At 35.9% G+C, this 17,857-nt stretch overlaps 1 long non-coding RNA gene across 2 annotated transcripts in view; it reads left to right on the forward strand.

The window, feature by feature from the left end:
* Positions 1-15,654, forward strand: part of LOC116597851 — a 47,779-nt gene extending 32,125 nt beyond the window's left edge. For both annotated transcript variants that reach the window (XR_004288807.1, XR_004288808.1), the window contains 2 exons: positions 14,056-14,186; positions 15,614-15,654. This is a non-coding gene — a long non-coding RNA (uncharacterized LOC116597851). The remainder of the gene's footprint in view (positions 1-14,055; positions 14,187-15,613) is intronic.
* Positions 15,655-17,857: the final 2,203 nt, after the last annotated feature.

Raw genomic sequence — 17,857 nt, forward strand, 5'->3', positions numbered from 1 at the left:
AACAAAAACAAAAACAAACCACACAGCTTAAAAGAGATGCTCAGTAGAAAGGAAAGCTGTAAAACCAGATTTGAGGCGGCAGCATCCACAGACATGCATATTAGCGGAGTTGAGTTAAATCTGTATGGTTCAGATGAGCTTACTCTGAATACATTTACTTTTTTTCATTGGCAAAATATCAGTTGCTCTGTGCCAGAACATCTAAGACTCCAGGCCAATAGAACCTTCCTGTACAATGGATGTCGGCTTTCAGTTTGGGAGTCAGAATGAATTGTATTTGAGCAAGTTACTCAAACTGAATTAGAATCTTCTTTTTCTTAAAGTGAAAATAATGAATAGTGCCTACACGATAGGGTGAAGATTTAATAATATATGTAAAGCTGAGGTTAATGGCTTGTATTTACCACTTAAATATAAACTTAGCACAGAACAAGTACTTTATAGAGTGGTAGCTGCTGTAATTATTACTACATCATCCTTATGTAACAGCCCCCTGTGCAAAAGTGAGACAGGTACCTGAACTAAATGGGCCACTGATTTGGTTTAATAAACCATTTCTTAGGTATACTCTTGTATGAGTCTGCTCAGACTAATTGCGCTAATAAATGACTCCCAGATCTGAGTGGCTTCACACAGCAAAAGTTTATTGCTCAAGTTCCAGCGCAGTGTGGATGGCATGGTCTGAGTAGAGCAGAAGATCTAATTCATGTAGCTATTTAAGGACATAATTCTTTTTGTCTAGTTCTGCGCCCCACCCCACCCTCCCCCCCTCAAGGGCTTTGGAATCCTTTCCTGGATCTCTGGCATTGGAACAGCTGCTAAGGGAAAAAAGAAAAATGGAAGGTGTTGTGGGCCAGCCCTGAAGGCTCTGTGCATTAGTTCTGCCCACAGTTCATCATCTGGAACTTTAAATACATTGCCCACCATAACTGATCTGGATGCTGGGAAACATAGTCTGACTGTTGGCCCAAAAGGGAAGGAAATAACTGTCACAGATTTCTTCCTGAGCTTTCCTTTACATGTCAACCAGGATAGAAAGTGGAAAGAAAAAATGGCTACTGTGCATTACCACATCATGCTCACAATATGAAGCAAAGGGTTCTTTGATTATATTTAGTGATAAATAATTCTAATCACTAACCCTTGTATTCAATTATAACATTTAATAAAGTTCTTTAATTTACAAAATGCTGTCATATCCTTTAGGTAAGGTGGCATAGTGAAAAGAGCATAGTCTTTGAAATAAAATAGGTTTGGGTTTAATTTGTGGCTCCCACACCCACCACATGTGTGAGCTGTGGCTGATTATTGTCTCTTTATGCCTTCATTTCTCATCAGAAAAGTGAAATCTGAAGAACCCTTACCCTGGGAATTTTGAGGTTTAAAAGAATTACAAGAGTAAAACACCAAGTCTAGTGCCATTCTTTTCTTTCTTTTCTTTCTTTCTTTCTTTCTCTCTTTCTTTCTTTCTTTTTTTTCTTTTTCTTTAGTAGTAATTATTGGAGCACCTGGGTGGCTCAGTGGGTAAGCGGCTGACTCTTAATTTTGGTTAGGGTCATGATCTAGGGTCCTGGGATCTAGCCCCTCTGTGCTTATAGGGAAATCTGCTTCAGGATTTTCTTTCTCCCTCTGCTCCTCCCTCTGCTTGCATGTGTACTCTCTTCCTCTCTCTCTCTCTCTCTCTCAAATAAAAAAATCTTTTAGAAAATATGTTAAAAAAATTTTTTTAATTAAATTGTGATTATCATCTGTCTGACTTATTCAACAATTTTGAGAAATTTTATTAGCTCCAAGAAACTTAGATTCACATAAAATAAATGATTTGTTAGAGTTTGGCCAGAACTAAACCTACTTTTCCTGATTTCAAATCCCATGATCTTTATTTTACCAAGAACATATATCAGAAATGTTTCAATTAACATGGTAGAAAAGAACCTCAAAAGCAAGCACCTAAAATCTTTATGGAAATTTATTTAACTGTAGCTTTAAAAATTAAAGCAAATCTAAAGAAAAGAACTAAAAATTTCAAATATTTACCCATCATTTAAAATTCTGTGTTCCACACTCCTTCCAGATTATAAATTAAGTTGTGTCTTCCCACTTAGACATACTTTCTGTCTCTTGGGAATGAAATGCATAGTGTGATTCTTTGTGGTTCAACTGTAAGTCAAACACAGCAGAGTTCTGGGATATCAAAATGGCCCAGCTGGAAGCTCCAGGCAGCTCTTAGTCAGTAACCCAATGTGGATGTGTATAGTCTTTCAAAGACTACTATTACTGGTATCACTATGGAAATTACATTATTTCTGAGTAGGCAGTATTTTTAAGGCCCAATGATTCTTAGTGTGGTTGGCAAGAGTTTTTGTTGTTGTTGTTGTTTTAGGAATCACAGCTGTAAACATGCATTTAATTTATTTTACACCCTGTTTTACACTTTTTTCTGCAAGCATTTTAAGTTATATTCACACCTATTAGTAAACTAATGCCTGCAAATCTTCTCATGCTTGTCCTTGTATTTATTTTGTATACATTTTTCTCACCCACTTCTAACTTAGCTTCACACTTTTTTTTTTTTTTTTTAAATACTAGAGCTTATTAGTTTTACTTCCTTTATACTCTGCCTGGATCACTTATTTCATGTCTAGTGAAATAGCCTGCTCTACAAAAAAGCAAAGTGGAAAACAACATTTCCATTTGAAATCATTGCTATATATTCTATACTATTATGAAATGGTAAAGATAAGAACAAAGAGCCCATTTCTGGCAAGTTAAGATCTCAGCTTAAAAAACACAAAACCATCTTGTCAGGAGGGAGGCAAACCATAAAAGACTCTTAATCTCAAAAAACAAACTGAGGTTGGTGGGGGAAGAGGGGTTGGGAGAGGGTGATTGGGTTTTGGACATTGGGGAGGGTATGTGCTATGGTGAGTGCTGTGAAGTTTGTAAGCCTGATGATTCACAGACCTGTACCCCTGGGGCTAATAATACATTATATCTTAATAAAAATAAATAAATAAATAAATAATACAAAAACAAAAACCAAGCATCAGCTTATCCAATAAAAGATTCACATTGTCAAATTTACATTTTAAGTCTTCTTTGCTGTCAGAGAAAATGGAAACCTATTTGTCAAAACAGGTATTTGGATATCCAAGCTGGTGCATGCCTATTAAAAATCAAAGGATCTTTTAAAAGCTGATCTCAGTCCTTTGAAATAAAAAGTTCTTGAATAAAAATAGCCTTCAGTCTTCCTTATTTAAATATACTATGTTCCATTAGACTGTGTACTTTTATCTGGGCAGAAACAAGTTTATCCAGCCCAAATATTAAATTAACCTGATGTAGATTAAAAATGAATTAAAGGTGCCACAAAGAAAAGGTATGCTATTATTTCTAAACCAAATGTTTAAAATAAGTGTGTTAGGGCCATTTATAAAACTTTATCTCTACCACACAAGCACAGGAAATTCGAGCTGTATATATTATGCAAAAGGGTTACTAGTAAAAATACTTACCAACCAGTATAGCACAGGAAACAACTAATCATAGCGGATACATATTATTTGCTGTATACTCTTCTGGGTGATACTGTTAGATCTCCATCAACATCAAAAAATTAGCAATACATTTGCCAGCAAGTTATCATATTTCTGTATTACCAAACCATAACTTAACAATTTTTTCAGTAAAATGACTAGTCTTATAAGTAAAATTTTATTCTATTTTTCCATTGTAATTAATACATTTTTCTTTAACAAAAATTATTGCCACATCTACTATTGGCGGATATAGTCGTAGTTCTTCTAGGGTGGCATAATTAACTGGGCCATTATTAGTCAGACAGACTTGGGGGAGAAGCAATCATAATGTGAGGTGCTATACAGATCTGGTTTAAGGATGTTTTCAAAGTATGAGATAGGACTAAAATGTACTGACTCCCATTCAGTTATATCTACAGAACACCTTGATTCTCAAGACTTCACACTTCCAGATTTATAAATTTCTTAGACATCAGATGCTGTAATTACATAAGCATTGCATATATAATGTATGTATTGGATTAAATTTATGTAATTTCTAATGTTAAATATCTTTTATATAATTTCTAATTTAATCTTATATAATTTCTAATATTTAATGTGATTCACAGTATAACATACATCTTATATATGTTATAGGAGTATATTATACACATAATTATATGCTTCTAATGTATGATTATAATGTATATTATAATTGTGTAAACATACATAGTTTACACAGACATATATACATAGGATTTGAATATTCTATATTACCTCTTTCTATTAAAGGAGAGACAATAGGGGAATGGTGTAGTGTAAGTAATGGAATGTTTCAGATCTTAGGTTTACTCTTACTAGCTATGCAACCTAAGAGCTTTATTTCTCTAAGTCTTCGTTTTTTAAACTTTAAATGGGGAACAATAGGGGAACAGTGTAGTGTAAGTAATGGAATGTTTCAGATCTTAGGTTTACTCTTACTAGCTATGCAACCTTAGAGCTTTATTTCTCTAAGTCTTCAGTTTTTAAACTTTAAATGGGAAAAATCATACCATGTTAGAATTGTGAGTCTGAGGTATATGGAAGACTTACTGGGGTAGCTGCTATTGGATAAGCATAAAACACATTGTCTGGTGAAGCAGAAGAGGAGGGAGGCTATAGATGAGAGCAGCAAGAAGCAGCTTTTAAGTGCTACTGTGTTTACTTACATTGTTTCAATTCCAGCGATCACACTGAACCATTTTATAATATATAACTGGAGTTTCAAAAACAGAGCTGGATTTAAAAATTTTAAAATAAGAAAAAATAATTTGATGATTTCAAACGAGTAGTGAGGGGCTGTTTCTTGAATCACTCAGGGCAGTGAGACTTAAGAGGATGTAAATGACCAACGTGAGAGAAGCTTTGCAAACACATCAATTGTAGTGTGTGTATTGCTTCTCAGCCTTTTGGCTAAGATCAAGTGCAATTGTAGTGTGTGGGTTGTGATTACAGAATTCTTACATGGTGGGAAAATGCTGATTTCAAATGACTCTTCAATTTTACAGAGTTCACAACAGGGTTAAGACTAATAAACGTAACATGAGAAGGTTGATGTAGAAAACCAAGCCACAAAGTCGAAGCTCCCCAAACATTATTTGGCTGAGCCCTTTGCAGTTAACAGAATTCTCCACAGGGCCTTCTCAGTCCTGCAGTCAGAACTCCCACCAGAAATGCTAGTGGAGATTCCTGGAAACAGAAACAAGCATCATTGTGAAAAGATTTCTGCTTACTTTGCTTCTCAAACTTGGAAGTGGGTTAGCATTTCTGGTTTGACCACCAGATGTTTAAGAAAGGAAAATAGTCTTCAAGAGTCTTAGCAAATATTCCAAGCATAAGCGACACTTAGTTTTTGTTTCATAAAGGATTAATATTTGTGCCAAGAGAAAACAAAAATATCTCTGTATCAGATTTCTCAAAAAAAAAGTTAATTCGGTAGACTTGGGAAAGGGAAAGAAAAAATGGATATAGCAATGTTTATATTGATTTTTATCATCATATTGAACGTGTCTAGAACATGTGGATTATTTAGGGTATCATTTTATCTAAATATGCTATATTTGCATGATTATTTTGTCAAAGAAATTCAGAACACTTGATATAAATTTAAAGCTCTATGTTTATATCAGAGTGCCAAACAGTTTAATTTTTTTAACATTGCTGTAAACAACATTCTGATGTCCTTCTGCATAAGGTTCTCAAGATATTGAAGAAATCCCAAGCCCTTTCTTTTCTTGCCTTACTCTTTAAGAGAAAGTATCATCTACTTACTTGCTGGTGGGATATTAGAACACTGCTGAGGGCGGTGACGTGTGTCACGTTCATAAAGGCAATGGCATAATCATGGCAAGTATTTAAAAGATATAAAAGGTGGATCCCCAATCCCATAAGGTCTATAAACATGTTGACATAATGGATAAACCAGCAGGTAAACCTTATGATACTGAGTGGAGGATGGAGAATGCTTTATATAAACAGTTATAAATCGACAGTTTTTGAGGCAAGTTCAGAAACAGATTTTCTGTGGGAATCAAGCTGAGGTAAAGTAGCAAGTAATTTTGTACTTACATGGCATTCATTGGCATGCACCCCCCTGTATATATCTTGCCTTCATTCTTTTTTTTTTTTTTCCTTGAGATTTTATTTATTTATTTGACAGAGAAAACGAGAGAGCACAAGCAGGGCAAAAAGAGCAGAGGGAGAGAGAGAGGGAGAATCAGGCTCCCCACTGAGCAGGGAGCCCTACACATGGGGCTTGATCCTAGGACCCCGGGATCATGACCCAAGTGGAAGGCAGAGGCTTTAACCCACTGAGCCACACAGGCACCCCTTGTCTTCATTCTTTAAAGATATTTTCACTAGATATAGAATTCCAGTGTCACCAATTATTTTCCCTTCAACTCATGAAGGAGGAAGGATGTCAGTATTCCTAGCCCTAGTGTCTCTGCTAAGATGTAGGCTGTCATTTGAATTGCAGGTTCCCCCACATGAAGTGAGGGCTTTCTCTCTTAATCCATCCCCACTTTCCAGCAGTTGTAGTTGTCCTAAAGTTTGTCCAGTGGTTTAAGTCTTCAGACCATGTCTTTCTATCTAAGTTCTAGCCATCCCATATATTATGCCCCTCATAGCAGCAGCCTGCATTTGGGTTAAAAACAAACAAGCAAACAAACAAAACAAAACCAAAAAACCTGTTTAAAAAAATAGGAAACATATCATGACATTTCCTTCATCTAAGTATCGAATTCTCTTCACTAACCATCTTACTTTTGTTCACTCTCCAGAGCCTTCAAGTAGTTTTATTTTTGTTGTTGTTGTTTTATGCAGATTTTTGTAGTTTTATCTATGGAAGGGTTTACCTGAGAGGAGCTTATTTAGTCATGACAGGAAATAGAATGTACACAGTTATGTGCATGCTGTATTTCTCAGACTAGACTAGATAAATGATTAAAATACAGTCATGGCAATAATTTTAAAGTAATTTCTAGCCACACCATTACCTACTCAGGGGGAATTTTAGCCCTCAATTTAGCCCTCAATTTTCTCCCAAATAATTTGGAAATCCTCAGGAGATGTTTCATTTACTCTCAGTAAATGGTATTTCATTTGCTTTTCTCTTTCTCTGGTTTGCTTAACTCTTATCCTTTGTGAGAATTTTGGTCCAATGTAAGTTAGAGGAAACAGTTCCCACATGATGCTACCCTCACTTCCAGCACAAACTATAAACTTAAACTTAGGGGTTTCCCTCAGGTTTGATAACTTACCAAGAACTTACTGAAAACTATTATGGTTATATCTTATGTAAGAGAGGGGAAAGATACAGTTAAAATCAGCCAAATGAAGAAGCCCACAGGACAGAATCTAGAAGAAGCACCAAACACAGAGCTCCCCAGTGTTGGGGAGATGCTGCTCCTAGTGTTCTCACAGAACACGTGGCTTGCTTCTAACCCCCACAAAAAGTATGATGATATGACATATTGTAACCTTCCCAATATTCTGGACTGTGAACTTCTTAGGGCAGAAATGGCTCCTATTTACCTTTGCGTGTCTGGCATCTTTCATAACATCTGATACAAAATAAGGGATCAGTAAATGATTGTTGATTGAATGCTATACTTTGAAATTTTGCTCCTCTGGAACTGACATACTGTTCTTAAAACATAGCTGTGCTGTCTTTTCTCTTTGTTTACTGAAAAGATTCTTAGTCCCTTGGCTAGGAGGGAGGGTTCCTACAAATCCCTAATATGCCCACTCAAGCTTGAATCCTGGACTGATCAGAGTTAATATCAGTCTGGGACATGTTAATTGACCAGAATTTATGCCACCACTGTACATTAAAAGATAAGAAAAAAAAAAAAAAGAAAGAAAACTGAAGCTGGACCTTCACAGAGAAACTTCATTTTCCTCTCAGAAGTAACAGGGCCACTCTAGTTCAAACATTGCAGAAGAGGTTCTCAGAATATAGTGCTTTACATCTCATGATCATATTATGTTCAAAATTACCGTGACATGAACATCCCTGTGTAAATCATATTTATTTTTGGCAAGTAAAGAAATATAAAATAATCCCAATATTCATTGGAATTCTTTATTTTTTCAAGTTCTTTGCCCATTTTTAATTTTTAAAAGCTTTTATTTTTTTATTTTTTAAAGATTTTATTTATTTATTTGATAGAAAGAGATACAGTGAGAGAGGGAACACAAACAGGGGGAGTGGGAAAGGGAGAAGCAAGCTTCCTGCTGAGCAGGGAGCCCGATGCAGGGCTCTATCCCAGAACCCTGGGATCATGACCTGAGCCAAAGGCAGACGCTTAATGACTGAGCCATTAAAAATTTTTATTTAAATTCCAGTTAGCTAACAGTGTAATATGAGTTTCAAGTGTACAATGTAGTGATTCAGTAATTCCGTACATCACCCTGTGCTCATCACTGGTACATTCCTTTTCTCTATCACCTATTTAACCCATCCCCCCATCCACCTCCCTCCTGGTAACCACCAGTTTGTTCTCTATAATTAAGAGTCTGTTTCTTGGTCTGCCTCTCTCTCTTTTCTCCCTTTGCTTATTTGGTTTGTTACTTAAATTCAACATATGAGTGAAATCGTATGGTATTTGTCTTTCCGTGAATGACTTATTTCCTTTAGCACTATACCCTCTAGCTCCATCCATGTAATTGCAAATAGCAGGATTTCATTCTTTTTTTTATGGCTGAATAATATTCCTGTGTGTGTGTGTGTGTGTGTGTGTGTGTGTACCACATCTTCTTTATCTATTCATTAATTGATGGACTTAATGGGCTGTTTCTATAATTTAGCTATTGTAGATAATGCTATGATAAACATTAGGGTGCATGTATCCATTTTGAATTAGTGTATTACTAATACCTAATAGTGCGATTGCTGGATCATAGTCTAGTTCTATTTTTAACTTTTCAGGGAAACACCATACCATTTTTCAGAGTGGCTGTACCAGTTTGCATTCCCACCAATAGTGCAAGAAGGTTTCTCTTTTTTCACATACTCACTGACTGACACCTATTTCTTCTTGTGTTGTTGATTTTCACACACAGACAGGTGTGAGGTGATATCTCATTTTGATTTACATTTTTCTGATGGTAAGTGATGTTGAACATCTTTTCATGTGTCTCTTGACCATATGTAAGTATTCATTGTAAAAATATCTATTCATATCTTCTGCTTATTTTTTTTAAAGATTTTATTTATTTATTTAACAGACAGAGATCACAAGTAGACAGAGAGGCAGGTGGGGGTGGGGGCGGGGAAGCAGGCTCCCTGCTGAGCAGAGAGCCTGATGTGGGGCTTGATCTCAGAACCCTGGGATCATGACCCGAGCCGAAGGCAGAGGCTTTGACCTGCTGAGCCACCCAGGTGCCCCTCTTCTGCATATTTTTTAATTGGATTATTTGTTTTGGGGGATGTTATTTTATAAATTCCTTATGTTTGAATACTAACCCTTTATCATAGGTTGTCTTTAGTTTTGTTGATTGTTTTCCCTTCGCTTGCAAAAGCTTTTTATTTTGATATAGTCCCAACAGTTTATTTTTTTATTTTGTTTCCCTTGCCTTAGGAGATGTATCTAGAACGTAGTTGCTATAGCTGATGTCAAAGAAGTCACTGCCTATATTCTCTTCCAGAATTATTATTGTTTCAGGTCTCATATTTAAGTCTTTAATCTGTTTTGAATTCATTTTTGTGTATCGTGGTCCATTTCATTCTTTTGTATGTTGCTCCCCAGTTTTCCCAGCACCATTTGTTGAGGAGACTTTTTCCCATTGGATATTCTTTCCTGCTTTGTCGAAGATTAATTGACCATGTAATTGGGGGTTCATTTCTGGGTTTTCAATTCTGTTCTGTTGATCTATGTATCTATTTTTGTGCCAGTACTGTACTGTTTTGGTGATTACAGCTTTGTAAAATAACTTGAAGTCTGGAATCATGATGTCTCCAGCTTTGTCTTTCTCTTTTCAAGATTGCTTTGGCTCTTCAGGGTCTTTTGTGATTCTATACAAATTTTAGAATGGCTTGTTCTAGATCTGTGAAAAATGCTATTGGTATTTTGAGAGACAAAATTTAGGTTCTTTGGGTGTAGGTTCTTTGGGTGGTATAGATATTTTAAAAATATTTATTCTTCCAATCCATGAGCATGGAAGGTCTTTCCATTTCTTTGTGTTGTCTTTAATCTCTTTCCCCGGTATTTTATAGTTTTCAGAGTATAGGTATTTCACCTCTTTGGTTAGATTTATTGTATCTTATTGGTTTTGGTGCAATTGTAAGTGGGACTGATTCCTTAATTTTCCTTTCTGCTGCTTCATTGTTGGTGTATAGAAATGCAACAGATTTCTGCATGTTGATTTTGTATCCTGCGACTTTACTGAATTTGCTTGTGAGTTCTAGTGGTTTTCTGGTGGAGTTTTTTTTGGATTTCTATGTAGAGTGTCATGTCATTTGTGAATAGTGAAAATTTGACTTCTTCCTTTCCAATTAGGATGCCTTTTATTTCCTTTTGTTGTCTGATTGCTGCGGCTAGGACTTCCAGTACTGTGTGGAATAAAAATAGAGTGGACATCTGTCCTATTCCTGACTTCAGGGGAAAAGCTCTCAGTTTCTCCTGATTGAGGATGATATTAACTGTGCGTTTTTTGTATGTGACTTTTTTTTTTTTTTAAGATTTTATTTATTCATTTGACAGACAGAGATCACAAGCAGGCAGAGAGAGTAGGGAAGCAGGCTCCCTGCTGAGCAGAGAGCCCAAGGCGGGGCTCGATCCCAGGACCCTGGGATCATGACCTGAGCCAAAGGCAGAGGCCTTAACTCACTGAGCCACCTAGGCGCCCCTTGTATATGACCTTTATTACATTGAGGTATCTTCCCTCTAAACCTACTTTGTTGAGAATTTTTATCATTGAATGGATGTTGTATTTTGTTCAGTGTTTTTTCTGCATCTATTGAAATGATCATATGGTTATCCTTTCTTTCATTAATGTAATGTATCTTGTTGATTGATTTGTGAATATTGAAACAACCTTGCAACCCAGGAATAAATCCCATTTGATTATGGCAAATGATATTTTTAATGTATTGTTGGATGTGGTTTACTATTTTGTTGGGAATTTTTGATATCTGTTTTCATCAGGGATATTGGGTCTTTATTTCTGTTTTCTAGTGGTGTCTTTATCTGGTTTTGGTATTAGGGTAATGCTGGCCTCATAGAATTACTTTGGAAATTTTCCTTTCTTTTTTATTTTTTGGAAAATTTTGAGGAGAATAGATATCAGTTCTTCTTTAAATGTTCTGTAGAATTTGCCTGTGGAGCCTTCTGATCCTGGAGTTTTGTTTGTTAGGAGATTTTTGATTACTGATTCAATTCCTTTGCTGGTTATTGATCTGTTCAAGTTTTGTATTTCTTCCTGTTTCAGTTTTGGTAACTTATACATTTCTTCTAGGTCGTCCAATTTGTTGACATACAGTTTTTCATATGATTCTTGCAATTAATTGCTTATATTTCTGTGATGTTGGTTGGGTTATTATTCTCTTATTTGTGACTATTTGGATCATTTCTCCTTTCTTTTTGGTATGTCTGGCTAGAGGTTTATCAACTTTACTAATTTTTTCAAAGAATCAGCTCCTGGTTTCATTGATCTGTTCTATTGTTTTTTTGTTTTGTTTTGTTTTGTTTTGTTAGTTTCTGTATCATTTATTTCTGCTCTAATCTTTATTATTTCCTTCCTTCTGCTGACTGTAGGTTTTACTTACTGTTCTTTTTCCAGCTCCTTTAAGTATAAGGTTAGGTTGTATATTTGAGATTTTTCTTGTTTCTTGAGTTAGGCCTGTATTGCTATATCCTTCCCTCTTAGGATGGCTTTTGCTACATCCTAAAGGTTTTGGACTGTTGTGTTTCATTTTCATTCATTTCCATGCTTTTTTAAAAAATTTCTTCTGTGATTTCCCAGTTGACTCATTCATTGTTTAGTAGCATATTGTTTAGCCCCCATGTACTTGTGGGTTTTCCAGGTTTTTTCTTGTGGTTAACTTTGAATTTCTTAGCATTGTGGTCAGAAAAGGTGCATGGTATGACTTTAATCCTTTTTTACTTGCTGAGGCCTGTTTTGTGTCCTAATATGTGATTTATTCTGGAGAATGTTCAATGTGAAAAGAATGTGTATTCTAGTGTATTAGGATGAAATGTTCTGAATATATCTGTTAAATCCATCTGGTCCAGTGTGTCACTCAAGACCACTGTTACCTCATATATATTCTCTTTAGGTGATTTGTCCATTGATGTTAATGTCATCTATGATTATCATGTTAGTATCAGATAGTTCTTTTATGTTTGTTATTAATTGTTTTATGTATTTGGGTACTCCTCTATTGCATGTTTGGGTACATAATAATAGAGCTGTTCTTTTTTTGTAGCATCAATTAGTTCATATTCTTGTTCTATAATCGCTGCCCATTTCACAGAGAAATGTTGGATCAAACTCTTGATGAGAAGTTATGTACATTTTGTCACATCCATGCTTTTAGTAGTGTTTTGGAAAGGAAATTTATTATTTATTCATTTATCATGTATTTTTAACTAGATTCTAGAGTATAAATGAGGGGCAATGAGAAATGAAGACAAAGTGATAAGAGTAAATTATGATGGACCCTTCAGTGACATGCTAATGAAAGTAGATTTTATTTGTAAGACATGGGGAATAATTGAAGGATTAAAAGAAACATTGAGAGCAAATATGAAACAGTAGAGGTCTGTTAGCTTTATATATAGCCTTCATGCTATGCCTGGATAGTGTTTTAAAACATAATGTCTAGCAAGAGTGATGCTGGGTTGAATACAAGGTAGTTTTGCTTTGTTTTTTAAGATTTTATTTATTTATTTGATATATATAGAGAGATCACAGGTAGGCAGAGAGGCAGGCAGAGAGAGAGAGAGCAGGGGAAGCAGGCTCCCCTCTGAGCAGAGAGCCCAATTTGGGGCTTCATCCCAGGACCCTGAGATCATGAGCTGAGCCGAAGGCAGAGACTCAACCCACTGAGCCCCCCAGGCACCCCACAAGGTGTTTTGTACCTATTGTGTCATACCTGGTACACTACCCACATTTATGTTTATTGCACAGCTCCTGTAGATGTTAGTATTTGCAATTATTGATCTAGAAGTATGACCTCAAACACTGTATAGAAACACTGTATTTTTACCTTAGAGAAATATTACCTGGTCTGACCAATCTGTAAGTTCATATAAAGTTTCATTAACATTAAGGCTAAATAATTATGGTTCTTCCAAATGAGGGGCTGATGGAGGGAGGCAAGTGGGGTCTGGCCTACATGGGTGATGGGTATTAAGAAGGGCACTTGTTATGATGAACACTGGGTGTTTTATGTAAGTGATGAATCACTGATTTCTACTCCTGAAACCGGTGTTGCACTGTATGTTAACTAACTAGAATTTAAATAAAAATTTGACAAGAAAAAAATAATCAAGGCTCTTCTCTATGCATGACTCCCCATCATCAGCACCACTTATTTCTGAAAAAATCTCCACGATGTCTCTTATGTCCAAGAAGGAAAAAAAAAAAAAGAAAGCCCACTCATTTCTTTAACCATCCTGCCAGCAAATCACTTGAGGTAGGGATTGCCTTGTAACCACTGCAGTTGAAGCCTTTCTGGGAAAGCAGCTTCTGGGCTCTCTACTGGCCTCAAGGGTGTCTACCACTGCTTGGCCAGTGCTCTGCAGGCTTCACCAGATGTGGCCACTCTCATTTAGACCAGTGATGGAGTGGCTTCTTTTTTCATATTAATTTCAAATTTTTATTTAGATGCCAGAGCCTATAATCTCAGAGCTTTACTGGAAAATACCAGCATTATCTCTGAATGTAATTTTTCATCCATATACGTTTCAAGACCTATCCTTAAGACTGTCTAGCAGCATGACACCAAGGCACCATATTATTTATCATTTTTTTCTCTTATTTTCCCTAGGTTCTTACAATCCCCAGCTCCCACATACTTCATATTTCCTCCTTCTGGTGAAAAAATACAAAAGCTCTAATGCATTTCAACTTGTCCAAATGGGCCCTCAGTGTGGAAGATGACTTTAGTTTCTCAAACAGGTAAGGGAAATCACTTTTGAAGTAGCAAGACACAGTACTAGATTAATATGACTTAGGGTAAGTAACAAACTGCATTTATTTTCATGTTTTTATAGTTTGAACATGTACCCATAATCACATCAATATAAATATATCCACAAGCACAATCTTTGTTGAACCTCTGTTTTAGAGATTCTGCTATTCCTCACCTCCTCTAGTAAGTTCTACCTAAACACTCCTTTCTTGCTAGCTTTGGTTTACTGATACCACAATGGTCAAGCTAACCTCTATTCCACTCTTAGTACCTCTACTATGTGAGAGTTAAAGAACCCATGACAGTCTTGCCTTCCATCTTCTCCAAACATGTCAAAACTCAATTCAGTACTTCTGTATGTGAATCTTTTCTTGCTTAATTATGTTTTGTTTTAATCACTGCCATTATATTGGTTCATCACTTTCTGAAAGATTTTTTTTTGTTTTGTTTTGTTTTGTTTTGTTTTTATGGAGAACTGTTGTCTTGAAAGATTTTAAAAAAGTATTCTTTTGGAGGGATAGGGAAAGAAATTCGTGGTCAACTAAATTTGGGTAGTTCTGCTCATTCTGTCCACATTTTTCAGTGCACTTGAGTGTATTAAATGTTCTAAGACATTTTCCAGTAAAGAAACTAATTTTGTATCCGGTGTTATTCATAAATGCTCCAATACTCATGTTACATTTGTTACATATTGCAGTTTTGTTAAAGTGCAAATTTCTTAATAAATAAATCTCCTCAATTTCTGTCATAACTCTCCTTAGTACCTGATTCAATACTGTGTATAATTTAGTTAAACTCACATATTATAAACTAGACACCATGTTAGGTCCTAAAGTTCAAAGATGGATAATTTTTGTAGGAATAACAAGTAGCTTTCAATGAATAGTATTTTGCTGATATTTAGCATTTATTTTATTATGGTAGACTTGGAGTTTGATTTTCAGTTCTAACTGCAACAGTTTACACTTTATTTCTCTGTCCCCATTTAAGGATCTGTTAATCTTTTTCTCCCATTGTTATGTATGAAAAGACTTTTAAAGATTTGAAAACCAAGGTGCAGTTATCAAATGTTACACAGGGATTTATAATTTTGAATAAGTAAAGTAAGTTTACTTATTCTTTGGAATCTAATATTAAGTTAGAAATAGAAAATTTCTAACAAGAGGAAATAAGGGATGGTGAAATAGTCAAACAAGGATTTAAAATAACATTCTTGAAACTCTGACTTCCTCAAAGCAGGAAGCAATAAGAGCTATAGGTAATGTCAGGAAGAGGTGAATGAAATATTTTGTTTCATTGCTGGTAAGCATGTCGGGGTGCTGTTGTGGTTATTGAAGGAGTTTGGGCTCAGTGGATGGTGCACATCAGTGCTAATTTCTTTCTTTGTTTCTTTTCTTTTTTTTTTTTTTCCTAGAGAGAAAGGATGGGGGCAGTGGGAGAGAATCTTCCAGACAGACTTCCGGCTGAGTGCAGAGCCCAGTTGCTGGGCTCAGTCCCACAACCCATGATATCATGACCTGAGCCAAAACCAAGAGTTGGACGCTCAACCGACTGAGCCATCCAGGTGCCCTACCAGTGCTAATTTCTAATACTCAGAAGATTAACAACTTCTGGACTCAGGAGGTAGACGGTTAGATTTCAAAAGGAGCCCTTATTACCTAGGAATTTGCAGTAGTGTTTGGAGTGTTTAACCTATTTGGAGCCACAAAATAAATAGTTCTTGGTTGTTTTCTAATTCAGTGAACACCTGTTGGCTCTCAGTTTGATGTCACCAATGTGTTAGGCTCCGTAAAGGTGTTGGTTGTCATAGTGGTTTAAAGTTAAACAATATATTCTGAAGAGAATATAATCTTTTGGGAGAGATGGGAAGCTTTATGATATATGGAAAGCTTAAAATATATGATATGATAAAGTATATAAAAATGTTAGCATTATGTGATTGAGGAAAACACAACAAAATGTTCAAAAACATCTTGAGGAGTGAATTGGGTTTGCTCTAATTCATTTAAGGGGATGATGAGCTCCTAGATAAAATGCTAAGACACCAAAAAACCCAAAAACAAAATAAGTAATAGTTTGAGGAGGTGAAGGAAAACAAATATTAAGGTTAAAATCTTGGCAAGTGAATGCACATGTTATGTCAAAGAGAAAAAGTTGAAGTAAAAACTACTTCTGGAGTCAGATGAGGGTCTTGTCATAAAATATGAACTCTGACCTTTTCATGAAGCAGAACCTTCCCACATTCTACAAAATGACAGCAGTCTTTGACATTAGCTTTAGAGAAAAAAATTGTGGTCTCCATGGCAAATCACAAGATATGTTAAGATTCTTACAACTCACCAACTTCTACATGCTTCTGCTAATACACCAAGAAGAAAATGATACTACTGAGAAAAATATGTAGAATGTATTTTTTGTAAATTTTAGTTCAAACAGAAACGGAACAGTTTGGGTTTACAGACAGAATTGAAAAAAAAAAAATGTCTTCCTGCTTTTGAAAGTCAGGAGTTTGGAGTAAAAAGATGAATAAGGGAAGTGAAACACTGACTTCACAAATAATGTTGAAGAACATAAATTTTTTGATACCATTCTTTGTGATGAAAAACACGTGGTTCCGTCAAGAGGAGGAAACATCTCATTGCAGCATGCGGGGCTGTCAAGATGATCTCGGATTGGAGAAGAGAATTTAAACTAAAATTTGAGAGCATTTTGGCATAAGAAGAGCAAAAGGAGGAAAGGTGCCAAATGCTTCTTGGGAGAAACTATTATCAGAGGGTCATATATCTATGCTCCGATTCCCAAAATAGAATCACTTACCAAAATAAGAAAAATATTTTAGAAGAATGCTACCACCTGGCTGTCCTCAAGGACTGGCCTGCTTGCAACTCTTGCTTGCTTTCTACTATGGTTTTAGTCCCACTGCTTATGGATACTAACATGGGCCTCTCGTGCCCTTCTTGGAGTCTCACTTAGACTTCTGCCCTTGTCCTGTGGAACCATGATGAAATTAGTTTCATTTCTTTGTCTTAGATCTGCCTTGTTCCAGCATCTTCCTTTCTCAAACAGTTTAAGTTTAGGCAGGTCCATGCCAGATTGTTCTTATACTTCTGAACCAAACACATTACATAGATTTGTATTCTAATATCAGAGAGGTTCTTAATTACAAGACCATATTTGTGATTTTGTGTTCTTGGTAGAGAACGTGGGTATGATTAATTTAAAACGGAGACCACTGGATATTTCTGTCTTTAAGGATAGTCCCTAATAATCTGCCAGTAGCTCATTACTGGGAACAGTGTAAAGAAGGTGTTTTCTGGCCTTTCCTAGGCAGTAAGGGGAATCCTTTGATCTGTGAAGGAAAGAGTATGGGGGATAGTAGAGGAGGAATAGGGGAGGAGAGAAGGAAGAGGAGATGGTTGTCTCCCTTTATTTTCCCCACTTTCCCTCATAAAGTTGACCACATGCCCAATATTTAGATCTGCCCTTTGTCCACTACTACTACCCATCCAGGCTTTCCTCTGGTCTGCTACTTAATCTCATTTCCACTCCAAATTGAAGTTTTCAAAAGGAACTATTAGTTTGCTGAGATCAGGTGTGTGTGTGTGTGTGTGTGTGTGTGTTTTAATAAAAGTGGCAAATTGGGAAAGATTTGTAAAAT

The sequence above is a fragment of the Mustela erminea genome, chromosome 8 (assembly GCF_009829155.1).
Source record: "Mustela erminea isolate mMusErm1 chromosome 8, mMusErm1.Pri, whole genome shotgun sequence".
In the NCBI taxonomy this organism is placed as follows: domain Eukaryota; kingdom Metazoa; phylum Chordata; class Mammalia; order Carnivora; family Mustelidae; genus Mustela; species Mustela erminea.